This window comes from Palaemon carinicauda, unplaced genomic scaffold (assembly GCF_036898095.1).
Source record: "Palaemon carinicauda isolate YSFRI2023 unplaced genomic scaffold, ASM3689809v2 scaffold280, whole genome shotgun sequence".
NCBI lineage: Eukaryota > Metazoa > Arthropoda > Malacostraca > Decapoda > Palaemonidae > Palaemon > Palaemon carinicauda.
The window spans coordinates 145,666-160,262 of NW_027170458.1; the positions used below are offsets into that span (position 1 = coordinate 145,666).

The 14,597-nt window shown below is 48.6% G+C and overlaps 1 protein-coding gene across 3 annotated transcripts in view; it reads right to left on the bottom strand.

Moving 5' to 3' along the window:
* LOC137636374 (uncharacterized) overlaps window positions 1–14,597 on the bottom strand; it is a 49,110-nt gene that overhangs the window by 17,190 nt on the left and 17,323 nt on the right. The window lies entirely within an intron of this gene.

Sequence of the window (14,597 nt, forward strand, 5' to 3'; positions counted from 1 at the left end):
AGAGGTCGACTACGGAACTCCCCTCTCAGATCCTTCCTTACAAGAAAGGATCGACTGAAGAAGCCGGGGGTGAAGCCGACGATGATCCTATGGAGGACCTTCGCCTAAGGTATGGATCATTCTGCCCAACCGGGCAACTCTTACCAACGCTATGGCATAGAGGTTCAGAGACACTGAATTCGCTGACAGAGAAGGCAGGCGCAATATCCTTGGCTGATCACAGAGATCGTGCGGGAATGGGCATCGGGAAGCTGTCATCCGGATGAGTAACTTTAAGCATCCTCCCAGCGTGAAACCTGCAATCCTAGAGTTCGTGAACTCTGCCGCTCCCTCTAGGACTATGGCCCCCCCGGGGGAGCCTCCCGTGCCATCTGTTCCTGACAGGAGGAAACTGCAATTGGACACCTTGTCTCAGTTGTCGTAGCCGATAACTTAGGCCGACGTGGTTGAAAGAAAAAGGCGCTGGAGCCCTGCAGAGTCTGGAAGAAAGCGCCTTGGAGAAGTGAAAACGGAAGTCGACTTCCTCCGCACAGCCGCTGTCTAAGTCTCTGTCCTTGGGCACAAACAAACTCTTCTCAAGGATGGCCCTAGCTCTGGCACTCTTCAGACCCCGAGACCAGGGCAGAGCCGCACTGGACTTCGGGGCTTTCCGAACGTCAGACACTTCATCCAAGATCGTGTCTTTGCCTTCACGGGGGGCGATGACTGGATCCATAAGCCCGTTAAGTTGCCTTATCAGGCTTAGGACCTGCCAGAAGGTATGTTCGGATTCCTGCTGTTCTCCTCCCCGCGGGCTGGCAGCTAAGTCTCCTGCCCCAGGGATCTCTTCCTGGGGTAAAACGTGGACATTCCCCCGGGTAGTCGTGGGTTCCTGGCGAATCCTTGAGGAGGATTTCGGGACGGTCTTGGAGTCCTTGGATTCCCTCCTGGGAGGGATACAGGATCCCAACAAAGAGATTCGAGGGGCCTTTTCCTCACGAGATGATTCTCCTCCATGAAGCGAAGTCTCCCCCCTTGGTGCCAAGGGGAAGACTACCGCCCCACTGGACTCACCTGAGGACGGAAAGGCCCCGTCCACGGGAGAAGGAGAAAACACTCGAGCAGGAGAAGGGGCCTTCGCGACCGACCTCTTGGGAACCAACTTCGCCCTGGGGGAAGTCACCACGAAGTCCACTCCTCTCTTTCTCTTCAGCGTAGGAGAGACAGCCGTTGGTTTGTTACCCTGGTCGGCGAGTGCTGGTTTCATAACCCTCACTAACGCCCGCGCCAGAGGACCAAACCAAGTCTGATGCTCCAAGGACACAGAGTCCGAAATCCTCGCTAAAGGGAAAGGGATCGGGCGATCCTTTGGAGTGGACCCCACAGTACCTGCCTGAAAAGAAGGTGGGGAAGAATGATGTACTAACCTCTCCTCAGTAGTATCCTTATCCTGCACTACCAACCTGTGTTTGGGTGGAAGCGATCCCGAGCGTTGTCTAGGAACACGCGTTCCTGCTGCTACCCCCGGCTGCGGAATTCGCCGTGAACGATGGTCGTGCGAGGGCGAATGGTCGCACGGGAGTGCGGGCGCGCAGGCGAATGGTCGCGCGGCGCGCAGGGCGAGCGGTCGCGCGGGCGCGCAGGCGAGTGGGCGCGAGGGTGGGCAGGTGAATGAGCGCGTGTCTGAGGCGGCGAAAGCAAGCGTTGGCGCGATGGCGAGGAAACGCGCTGCCGCGTGGTTGAGGAAGACCGCTGGCGATGTGGAACAACAGGAGATCGGTGGTGAGCTGGTGAGCGATGACGCGCAGGTAGGCGATGGCGACGCGTTGGCGAGCGATAGCGAGCTGCATGCGCCGGTGAGCGATCGCGCGATGGCGAGCTAGTAGCCGGCGAACCATGTCCCTTTAGAACCTCCGGCTGACGAGACGTTGGAGAACGTTGGCGCGCAGGCTGTAACACACACGGGCGGTCCGGAGATCGCTGACGCGTAGAACGCTGGTGAATAGGCGATACCAAAATCGCCTGAGCGCGCTGATGAGACAGGTGAACGCTGGCGAGCAGGTGAACGCTGGCGCTTAGGCGATCGTTGACGCGTGGGAGAACGCTGGCGAATAGGCGATACTAAAATAGCCTGTGCGCGCTGGCGAGCAGGTAATCACTGGCGCGTAGGTGATCGCTGGCGAGCAGGAGGTCGACGCGTGAGATCCTGTGAAGGAACAGGTGGCGCGGCACGTTCACGAGCAGGAATAGGAAGATCGCAGGCGCGTTGGCGAACATGTGCTTTTGACAAACGCCCTGAACGATGTTGCGTAGCCACAGGGTCAGAAGACTGATGGCGAGCAGGGAGCTCAGCAGGAACTGTAGGATGGTTAGAGACCGCAGGGCGGTGATCCTCAAATGAGTGCTGACGCTCAGAAGAGAGCTGATGAGCAGGAGAGCGCTGGCGAGGAGGGCGAACATCAGGAGAGCGCCGACGAGCAGGAGAGTCGCCGACGAGCAGGAGAGCGCCGACGAGCAGGAGAGCGCTGACGAACAGGAGAGCGTTGGCGAACAGGAGAGCGCTGATGAGCAGAAAAGCGCCTGTGCGCTAACACTGAGCAGGAGCAGGCCGGAAGACCGTGCCTGTCCGCCGGAAGACCGTTGTCCGTCGGAAGACCGTTGCCCGTCAGACTGCTGTCCATCTGCACCAGGGCGGATGAAGGAGTTGTAGGCTGCAAACGTAGATTCAAAAAGGCGCCTCTTAGCACCCTTATAGGGAGATGAGAGGCCCTTACGACGAGGCGGACGGTGAGCCTTTCGGCGAAGGAGGCCAACAGCAACAGCAGCAGAAGAATCCTCCGAAGAGGAGTCTCTATGAGTGTACTCTCTCGCGAACGAAAGAGAAACACTTCGTAGAAGAGACTGGTGAGCCAGTGACCTAAAAGGAGCAATCCTCCGAAGAGGGGCTCCTGCAGTTGCCCAGCCCCTTGAGCGAAACTGCAGGTGTGACCGCTCAGCACCAAGAGCATAGTCGCACGAAAAAAAGGCAAGAGAAAAACCCCCCAAAAGGGGAAAAACTCAAGCCTGGACAGGAAAAACTTCCCTCGGAAGGAAAGTTACCCACCCAAGGAGGCAAGCCTCCTGAGTTCTAAAATGAACTGGAGAGCTGTCAATCGTCACAGGAGTATTTCCAGTAGAAGGAGACACGCCCCTGACGAAAATCCAAAGGGGAGGCAGCAACAGCCGAATCCCCAGGCCTCCACAACACAGCTCAAACCGTAGTCATATTACAGAAACGAACAAGATCGGTAACTGTAAAAAAATAAAAACAAAAAACATTAGTACACATTCATTCCCCTGGGAAGGCTCCGAAGAGGAATCCCGAGGGAAAGGAAACTAGAATTACACAACAGGCACGTGCCCTCACAACCACTTACACTCACGGAAGGAGAGCTGTAACCAAAACAGAATTATAACAATTATAATTATGAAACTATGTAATTATGTAATTTAAAAAAGAATGAATACTAAAGCAAGAACGAAAACCCCGAAAGGAATCGTTCTACAAGCTGAAAAATTAACAACTACAATTAGATTCATAAACTAATTGAGGCAAAACGTACGGCGTAGCAACCCCCCCCCCAACACGGGAAGGAAGCTACAAGGGCGTAGTAACACGTAGTAAAAGGGTGAACGACCTCAAGAGAGAGAGAGAGAGAGAGAGAGAGAGAGAGAGAGAGAGAGAGAGAGAGAGAGAGAGAGACCGAAGTCAAACTCGATCGCAACCCATAAAATTACGCCGTGGTGGCCTAACTGCCGAGGACTCCACGGAGATATCGTACACTACACACACAACTCTGAAAAGGAAACATACTGATTTCTATACTCAAATATATATACAAACATGAAAACATGTTTACATATATATTGAGTAAAAGAAAAGTAAGCGATTAAGTAAAGACAAAACAAATAATGGCTGCCAAGCGAGGACCAAGACAGAGACGTCTGTCCCAGTCCGAGCCAAAAGTGAAAGTGAGCATTCACCTGTGTGTGAGGGGGGGGGGAGGGGTAGCTAGCTACCACTCCCCTACCCCCCCGCTAACTAGCGCGGGGGTAATACACCCTCGTTAAATTCTAATGGCTCGCTATTTCAGCTGCGCTAAAAGGTAAACCCAATGTAAATAGCGTGGTTTGTATTTTGGTTACGGAACAACTGACTTGTAGCTGCTCAGCCCCTTGAGCATAGCTACAGAAGCGACTGCTCAGCCAGAAGAGCATAGTCACATCAAGTTCCATGGGCCGGCCTTGCAACCGCTCAGCCCCTGAGCATGGTTACAAGAGAGGTCGCTCAGCACTAAGAGCATAACCGCCTAAGGACCAGGAAAACCCAGACACTGGTAATGGCGCCCCTAAGGGTCATGGGGTCAGCAAGCTGACCTGTAAGGAGCCATCCTCCAAAGAGGAGTCCTTATGAGTGGCCTCCCTCGCGAACGAGAGAGGTCACAAGACTGATCCTGCAGTTGCTCAGCCCTTGCACATAGCTACAGAAGCTACATAACCATTTTTAAATCTAAAGACAAAGGCAATTAGTTGAGATCTTAAGAGTCAACAAAATCACCCTATACAGTAACTGCTTTTCTATTTGAAAATCTTACTATTCTCGTGAAAGGCCAAATATTCCACTAAGCAATATCAATGGTTATCTATTCAATCATATAATAGCAAATATAGAAGACAACCAATCACAATATTACAAAAGTGGTTGAAAATGACCTCATATAAAAGAATAAGTCTCAACTTACTCTTGTTTGAGTTTGCAGAAGTACCACACCCAACGTCCTTAATTGGTTCCTATAAAGTGACTCAGAAGGTTCCTTATATAGGTCCTCAATTTACAAACTTAATTTGTTCCAAGAAGCTTTTTGTAAGTCGAATTGTTTGTAGGTAATTTTGATTTATTTTGGCCTAAGGTAGACCTAACTTGAATCCCATGCCTATGATTTTCAGCTGCAAAAGTCAACAAATAGTCAGGTTTCATCTGAAATAGATATCAGGTTATGACAAACGTCGTTGTGCTTACTGTATTAAATGATATAGTATTGTTTCATTACAGTATTTCTTTATCTTATCTTTGTGTTTGTATCTCTCAATGTTTGTAAATCGAAGGTTTGTAAGTTGAGGACCGTCTGTACATGTTCTGAACACGGACAAGTACTTAGAACCTGCTGTCATTTTATAAAAACAAGACATCTACATTATTAAGCTTCCATCTGAAGTACACTACTTAACTATCTTGACTTAGAGATTGATGTAATGTGAGATAAAACATAAGAGGGACATTACAGTATGTAACTCTGTGCTACTACTTCTTTCCCGTCAGGTGCTTTCACACTTTTCACACTTGTATAATTGTGAATGCACAATAAGTGGAAAGAGTACTATCAAGTTACATAAGACCATAGACTGGACAACAAAATCAGTTAATTGAAGAGTAAGACGAGACTTATCTTATTACATAAGTGAATTTTCAAATTCTAATTTCCATTTGGTTTTATGTAACTTTAAATAATATCAACATTTTCTCTCCAGCTGAAAATTCACAAATATTTTAAGTAATTTTTATTTTTCCTAACTATACAAACCTAAGTCCTTTTCATAAAGCTAGGGTTATCGTTTAACATTGAACGAGGTAGTTAGAACTACTGACAGGTGGCAAGGGAAAACTTCTCAGTCAGTCAGCTGGAGACACACTTTGAACCTTAGGCCTGGAACTTGTGAAGTATTTGAGAGAGGAAACAGGCGTTATGCCCATACCAACAGTAAACTGGCAGGACAGAGAGCCAATAATTCTGATGACCTCTGGATGCCTCCTGAGAAAAGATGAAGGAGGACTCAAACTTGGTATCATGGGCAGCTGGGTCTTGACCACAAACTCCGGAACAAGCGAAGGCGGCCTCCTTTAGTCCTTCAGATTGACTGGGAATATGCAAGATGTCAAAAGCTCATCAATTCACTTTGACAAAGCTATAGTGGCTGAAAGACAATGTACAGAGTCAGATGTTTGTCTGACACTCATCTTAAAAGGTTCATATGGGGCATGCACAAGAAACTTGAGAATACTAATCACATCCCACTCTGGGGACTGAGGTCCAGGGGTGGACAAGACTAGGCTACTTGAAGCTCTTCACAAGCATAGACAACTCCCATGAGGAGAATAGATCTAGCTCCTCAGTCAAGAGGACTTTGCTCAAAGCTGAGCAATAGCCTTCCCAAGCATGACTGAGAAGCGCTTCCTTAGCGAAAACAGGGACAAGGATAATTGCAATCTGTGCTAGAGCAGTAATGATGGGAGGAGTGTCCCTTCTACAACACCAATCACAGATAAGGTCCTCTTCCTTAGATAATAACTGCAGAGGCCAATTGTAGACCTTCACACATCTCCTGCACAGTCCCTTGCTAGAAGTCTTTGCCCGGAGGAGACACTGCACAGTCTCCAACCAAAAACGACTTCACAGATTGGAGGAAGTATTCACAGTTCTCTGGGGGAACTCGACTCAAAGTGCTAACAGATCAGGATCTCACTCATATTGTGGTAATCAGGGAGCCACCAGGGTACTCCTGACACCTGGGCATGATCAAAACTCTGTTGATCCACCACAATATCACGTTTAAAGAGGGAAAGGCGTAGAGTACAAGTGATCCCATTGGTGTAGGACACCTTGCTAATAGCTCTAAAGGAGACCATTGCCCAGATGTAAACCTAACTTGTCAATTCACAAGATTGCGCGAGACAGTTGCTCCTCATAACATATGCTATTACTGTAGCGTTGTCGCTCATCAACACTACTGAGTACCCTATTAAACTGCGTTGGAAAGTTATTGTGTTAGGAATGCTGCATTCATTTCCACAAGTTGATTTTGAGGTGCTTTTCTTCTGAGACCCATTTCCCTGAAGCACTCTTGGTGGGGTTTGTGTTGTCCAGCCTCCAGATAAGATTATCCCACAAATCTCACACCACTGGAGATCGCTAGCTAACGGCCAGTGACACCTCAGACACTAATGAAGAGATTGCTTGTGGAGCCACCTATGTTGAATAAGCTTCTCAAACGGGAACGGGAGCAACACCTCTCTGGTTATGTCAATGAGATTGTCTGGTGGAAAGACTATCATATCTATCTGCATGCCAAGGCACTTGATCCTCGGTTGAGGAGGGAGAGACTGCTTTTCAAAATTCATCGCAAACCCCAAATTGCGACAAAAGAGGGTAGTCGGTGTAACACCTCAAGCAACTGCCTTTTGGAAGAAGCCAGGATCAGACAGATGACAAAACTCCTCAAAAGCCATATCCCGTCCAAGAGCCACAAAATGAGACCAGAGTGACAACTTACGTAAGCAGTGCACAGTCGAAGCACAAAGCTTTGAATTGGTCTACTAATCTCCTGAGGATGAAGCAGAAGTTCTTCCTGTAAGACTGATGAACGGGTCTTTGAAAACAAGCGTCCTTCAGGTCCACCAAACGCACAAAGTCCTTCTCTCTTCTTTCTTTCTGCTCTGCTCCAGGTTGCCCGATGTGAAGACTAGCATCCGCACTCTCTGCACTTGGAAAAGGGGACTGTCGACTTACGAGTCCTCTTACCTTACTTCTTACCTCTACCAGCCCTCCTGAACTGCCAGATCAGGCACAGTAGGGTGGAGCACTGTCAACACTTTCCATAAGAGGAAGAAGCAAACGGAGGTCCTGATCCTATTTTGGAGGCAGACAGAGCTGCTTCAAAGACAATACTGAAGGTGTGGCAGATACCAAAAGTCTCGCTGCAGCCGTCTTCGAAGGGCCTGGGCCCATGACAATAACTGCAGAGTGGATGAAGGAGCCTTCTACCACTGTTGCCTATACAGTACATCCCTCCAAAGAAAAAGGACTTCTTCTTGGCCTCCCCATAGAGATTTCATTAATAATTCCATGAGTAATTCTTACACCATAGCCACTCCCTGAATTCATAGCTTTGTCAGCCTAATCTGCTTTACTGTCTAAATATTCTCTCCAGTCATTCTTGGCTTTTCTTTTGACCTCACTATCAATACTGGAATACTTAGCATGCTATACCTTGTAATTTTCATTACTTCCTCAAAAACTTTCAACAATTAATTTCTGTCTTTGTCTCTTTTTAATAACATCACAAGTATCATTTGATATCCATGGCTTTCTCCTTGTAACTACGACTCCCGAGACTTCACTACCAACTGACTGATATATGTTCTTAACATCACACCATTCTTCATTAATTGTCAGCTCTTAGTCTTTCAAAGGCTCTAAGACTGTAAATTGATTCCTACATTCAACTGTAAATGTTTCTGTGTGCTCCTCTTCTAGAAGCTTAGTTGTATCAAATCTAGGTATTCTATCTACCTTTCTGTTGGGTGCTTTCAGTTTTAATTTATAAGTGGCAATGACGTGTTGGTGATCACTACAAATATCTGCACCTCTATAGCTTCCTACATTTCTCAGAGTCCTCCTTTTCTCTTTATTAATGGCTATGTGATCTATTTGATTTTTGTAATTGACACATGGCTGGTGAAGTCCATGTATATTTGTGGATGTCCTTGTGCTGGAAAAGAATACCTCCAATGACAAGATCTACATTCTATTACTATTATTACTAGCTATGCTACAACCTTAGTTGGAAAAGCAGAATGCTTTAAGTCCAAGGGCTCCAACAGGAAAAATAGCCCAGTGAGGAAAAGAAATAAGGAAATAAATAAAACTAAAAGAGAAGTAACAAACAATTAAAATATGACAAATTCATAGATAATTTGTATTTTTCCTAACTATACAAACCTTAGCTATTTATTAGGGGTTATACTTTCAGCGGAGCTGAAACGACGAGCCATTAAAATTTAGCGAGGGTTAACTACCCACACCGCTAGTTAGCGGGGGTAGGGGGTGGTAGCTTGCTACCACTCCCGTTCACACACCTGTGATTTAGTCACTTTGCTTGGAGGTAGGACTTCAAGGGGGATAGGGATGGCGGGCAAGTTTGTATAGATAGCTAAGGTTTGTAAAGTTAGGAAAAATACAAATTATCTACGAATTTGTCATTTGTTCCGTAACTGGAATACAAACCACGCTATTTATTAGGGGTGACTCATCCATTAGGAAGCGTGGACGTCCCTGCCAATCTGGCTTTTGGCTTTCCCCTGTGGCTCCTTATCTGAGTATGTTAGTACTAAAAAATAAGGAGTCCCTGCCCTCGCTAAACCTTGCTACGCAAGGTACGCGGCCTATGCAAGCTGTGTGTTGAGACGTGCAGAAGTGTGACTGTCTAGGTAAAGTTATTCCGAGTCTATGTAGGAAAAACCTGATGTAACCAAGACTTCCCAATACCACCTCGCCAGGGTATGGGGACGCAACAGTATTAGCTTAATACTAGGTACACAAGGGAGCATGGTTTACCTGCAGTGGTTTGAGGTCAGCTTATGCAGAGAACCCAGGATGCTGCTTCCCCCACGAGAGGGTAGGATGGAGAAAAGAATAAGAGCCAGTCAAATCTTTTCATTCACGTAGACTAAAACCGGGTAACAGCGCCCTCAACCTTCTGCTACTTGTCCAATAGGGAGCTTGAGGTATACAACCAGCTGTTGTGCAGCCACCACCGGACCCGATAGAGATCGTATCGAGTTCCTGTGGGTCACGTCTTGCAGGAGAAAGGTTGTGAAAGTCACCTGGAGCATTCACATCCTTTCTTGTAAAACCTGCGTCACAGAGTAATCTGTTAAGAAGGACCAGGGGCATAGTTATGCCCCTGACACTGTGAGTTGACATGTCGGGATGATGTTTCGGTGATCCTCCTCTAGTCTCTTCCAGTGCTGACAAGAGAAGGGACCCGGGCAGGCTGATGCCGTTTTCTTTAGGTAAAGTCTCATACCCTACCCTGGGTACAGTAACGGATGATCTGGATCGTCCGTTACCTAGTTGAGACTTTTGTAGGATCCGTCACCTCTGGAGACTGTGTCTGGCGACATACTCAGGAACGAAACTGAACATTGTCTTTCGCCTTTCCCAATAATGGGCGATGTCGAAAGAGAGACCATGAAGTTCCTTGACTCGTATGGTTGCTGTCCGAGTGTGTAGGAACATTGTGTTCTTAAATCAGGAGAAAATTTGTTGCCTGGTGAAGGGGAACATAAGGAAGTCCCTTTAGGGATCGGAGATTTGAACCATGTTACGAGAGGAAGGTCTCAATTCTGACTGGGGAAAGGCAAGTTGTAAGTCCGTATGAGTTAGGAAAAGTCTACCGATGAGAGGGTGTCCCTTTCTTTCAGTTTGAAGGTGAAGGATCAAGATTGAGTGATCATCTTTACCTGTCAGAACTGAATAGGGGGTCTTTTCCTCTTGTATATACTCGAGGATTCCGCTATTGCTGGAATCGAGGTATCGAGTGGAGAGACACACTTTCACATGACGCCAACCACACAAGACATTATACTGCCTGGTAGACTGATGCTGAGAAATTCCTCGGATATCTAGACAACCTTTTCGCAAAGAAGTATTGGGTAGTCTTCAGGCGTACAATCATAGCAAAGCTATAGCTTGTGGTAGGTGTCGAAGTGCGTTGTCTGTGATGTGGAGAGGATTCTCTTGGAGAGACTATCAAGAGCTGCAAAAGGTTTGGAGATCTTTCCGCATAATGCCATAGCGGAGCTAGGAGAGTCCTTGAGAGGTTGACCAATGTTCTAGCCTTCTTGAGTGCCCTTCTCTAGATAAAACAAGGACGAGACGTAAACGTCATTGTTGTACCCACCGTTGTTGCCAGAGAGCCTTGGGGTCTAGGGCTGGTGAGCAACGGCAGCTTGAGATTCAGGAGCGTTGCGAACAGACCCCTAGTTGGAGGACCTCGTAAAGTCGGGACTTTGTTGGCTACATGGTGATCCTAAGTCCATTCGGTATACCTTATCTGAGATGCTGTGCACAGATTGTCGGCAAGCACGTTCTTCCAGTTTGGAATGAAGCGGGCTGATAGTGGTAACGAACGGACTTTGGCCCATCTTAGTGTTTATACTATTAGATGAGAAGAGGCTACGAGCAAGTTTCTTCTTGCTTGTCGATGTCTCTATGTGGTGTGTGGTGTGTCGTCCATCACATCACTGAGTGGTCTGTTAGGAACCGATAAGGCTGCTGAAGGACCGGAAAGTTGGCCATCATCTCTTAAGAGATTTAAGTGAAGGTACTTTCGGGCTCTGTTCAGAGGGCTGAGGTTGTGTGGTGCAGCACTATGGTCCCTCCTTTCCTCCTTTTCCCGACTCAAGTCTCTTGGAATGGAAGTCGTTCTCGTTTCGAGAAGGTTTTGTGGAGATTGGTGTCTAGAATCATTCCCAGATACACCAGTCTCATGGGAGGGAAGTAGGGAAGACTTCCGTAGGTTTACCCTGATCACTGGATCTTGGTAAAAAGACTTCAGAAGTTCCAATATTAATGCAAGGTTGCCACTGAGTCTGCTATGGTCAGTCAGTCGTCCCGCGAGAGAGGAGACAGAAGCCGATCCTGTGAGACCAGGATGGGTGTAGTGGAAAGACCGAAGCACAGTGCCCTGAATGGGTGTTTCTTGTTTGTCTAGACTGAATCTTCCAACCTTCCTAGATGGATGGTTTGGACCTGGGAGTAAGTGTCCTTTAGGTCCAGTGTGCAAAAGAAAACCTGAGGTCTTAGCCCTTGTTCGAAATCCGACATGGTGTGGACATTGACCCAAAGGGACAGCTCCTTGCTGATCCTTTTGCATGGAAGACTGTCGACGCTGGAGTGTTGACTCGTGTCGTAAAGGATCAGGCGCGATACCCAGTGTAAGAATTCTTCTCAGAGAATTTCTTTAACTAACAGAAGGAAGGCAACGTTTATAAAGCCTTACCACGCGCCCTGATGGGATTGATGCTATTCCTTAGAATAGAATCAATCTGGCGAATGTTAATCAACGGTTAACCGTTGAGTATCGTGGTTACTGTGCAGTTGGAGAGTGCTCGCAAGTAGTTCACTGTCGACAAGCCGTTGATAACGGTTGTCGAATGTTTGCCGATCACTTTAATGTGATGGCGAACGGCCAGTAGCGAGAAGTATGTTGTATACCTTCTGATCTAGGAAACTACAGGAAGAGGTTGACTAGTAAGTTCGAGTCACAAACTGCTGGCGAATTGCCGATGACCGATGAATCGGAGGTCTGTGAGCCGATGGTGAGTTCGAGATCAGCAAGCTGATTATGGTCCCCCCCCCCCCCCCGGGTTGGTCAGAGATGAGCAAGCTGAAGATGGGCTGGTCAGAGACCAGCGAGCTGAGTTCAATGATTGAAGAAAGATGAGCTGCCCATCAGTGATCTAGTGATCAGTAAGCTGATGACTGGTTATTGACTAGCAATCAGTGATTGGAAACACTAGCAATTGGAGATTGTAAGTCATTGGAGGGACTAGAGGTCAAAGATCAGCATTGAGCTAGCAATTGGCGATCTGGTGATCGGCGAACTAGCGATCAGTAAACTGTGAACTAGCCATCAGCAAACAGTGATCTAGAGATCAGTCTGTTGATGCTTTCCTGTTTGCTGACGGTGGTCTGTCAAGGAAAAGGAAACTTCAGAAGAAACAGGGACCAAGGATTCCCTGATTCAATTGCCATTGTAGGATGGAATCTTCGGGATCTTGAATCCTTCTGTGAAGCCTTATTCCTCTTTTCCCGGTGGCAATGCTTATGTGTTTGCGGGGAGGATTGGGGCAATGGTGACCTGTCCAAAAAGTTTTATTCCTTTTTACTGACTATTGCGCGAGTGTGTAGGAGAGTACTGGAGCGATGGTACACAGGATGATGCTGGTGCTTAATATATGCCTGGTGCATAGGATTTGCAAGCCTTGACTCTTCGGCAAGAGCTGGCGCATTGGATCCGGGACTGTAACTGCGCAGGAGGGCGCAGGAAAGTGAGGAAGAGCGCTGACGCGCAGTAAGGCACTGTGTAGTTTTGTGCATTCTCCATAGAATGCGCCGAAGTGTGTGACTGGTTGCGCAAGGGCGGGTGCATTAGCGCGTGTGAGAGTACTATGTGGAGACTGTTGGCACGCGCGTGCGGAGGGACATTGGCGCCCGCGTGCAGAAGACCGTCGGCGTGCGCGCACTCAAGATTATTGGAGCGCACGCACGCGAAGGCCGTTGACGGGCGTGCGTGGTAGACTGTTGGTGAGCTCACGCGCGCGGAAGACTGTTGGTGCCCGTGCAGGAGACCATCGGCGCCCGTGCGCGGAAGAAAGTTGGCGCGCCCGTGCGCGGGAGACTCTAGGCACCCGCGCGCGGAAGAAAGTCGGCCCGTGCACACGAAACTGTTGCCAAGCGCGCGTGGAAGACTATTTGCGCGCGCGCAAGAGCATTGGCGCTCGCGCGGAAAATCATTGGCACACGCGCGATAGACCATTGGCGCCCGCGGGCGGAAGATCATCGGTGCGCGGGCGGAAGATCATCGGTGCGCGGGCGGAAGATCATCGGTGCGCGGGCGGAAGATCATCGGCGCTATAGAGCGTGGGAGACCATCGGTGCCCGCGCGTAAGAACAATGGCGCTCGCGCGAGCGGAAAATCATCGCAAAAAATAGTCACGCGTGTGCGAAAAATCATCGGGGCGGGCGTGGAAGATCGTCAGCGCGCACGCGGAAAATCATCGGAGGTGCGCGCAGGAGACCCTCACCGCCTGACTATTGGCGTGTGCGCGCACATCACTATTGGCGCGCGCGGGGGAGACCATCGGCACCCGCGCGCGAGGCGAAGGTAGCGCTAGTAGGTTGGCAGGACAGCTGGTAGGACGACCAGTGGCAGGACAATCAGGAACTGGGATGTGCCCTTTAAAAAGGGCGAGCATCCACCGATGGGGACCTTAAATAGGACCGAAGTCCAAAGGACTACGTTGCAGCACAAGGTTGCGCTGGTAGATCGGTAGGTCAACTGGCAGGACGATCAAAGGGCGCTGCGCTGATAGGTCTGCTTGGTCCTCCGAAGAGGTGTCTCTATGAGTGGCCTCTCTCGCAAACGAGGGAGGTGAATACTTCGTAGAAGAGAATTGAAGACACCCATGAACGCCGGTGGGTCAGCAAGCTGACCTTTAACAGTAGCGATCCTCTGAAGAGGAGTCTCTATGAGTGGCCTCTCTCGTGAACGAGGGAGGTGAACACTTCGTTGAAGAGACTTGCCAAGACTGTGCTCCGGCCCTGAAGGAAGAGAAACTCAGCAAGGGGGGAGAGAAGTCTGGGCGAAGGCAGCAACAGCAGTCGGAGACGATGAATTTATTAAGATGCGGGAAGTTCTCCCTCTGAAGGGAGAAACAACCTCACACCTGGGGAGGAAACTTCCCTCGGAAGGGAAGTTGTCCAACCCCTGGAGGCGAAACTCCTTTATCGTTCTAAGATGATCTGAAGTGCTGGTCATGTTGTCATGGGAGTACTTCTAAGAGAAGTGAGGACGCCCATGATGACGTCCTCTGAGGGACAGCAGTGACAGCAGATTCCCCAGGCATGAACAGAACAATGCTTCGTTGGCACTCTTAGTCAAACAAAGAGAAACTGCATAGTTAACTGGGAAAAAAAATAAAATTAATTATTTAACAGAAATTCCCTAGGGAGGAA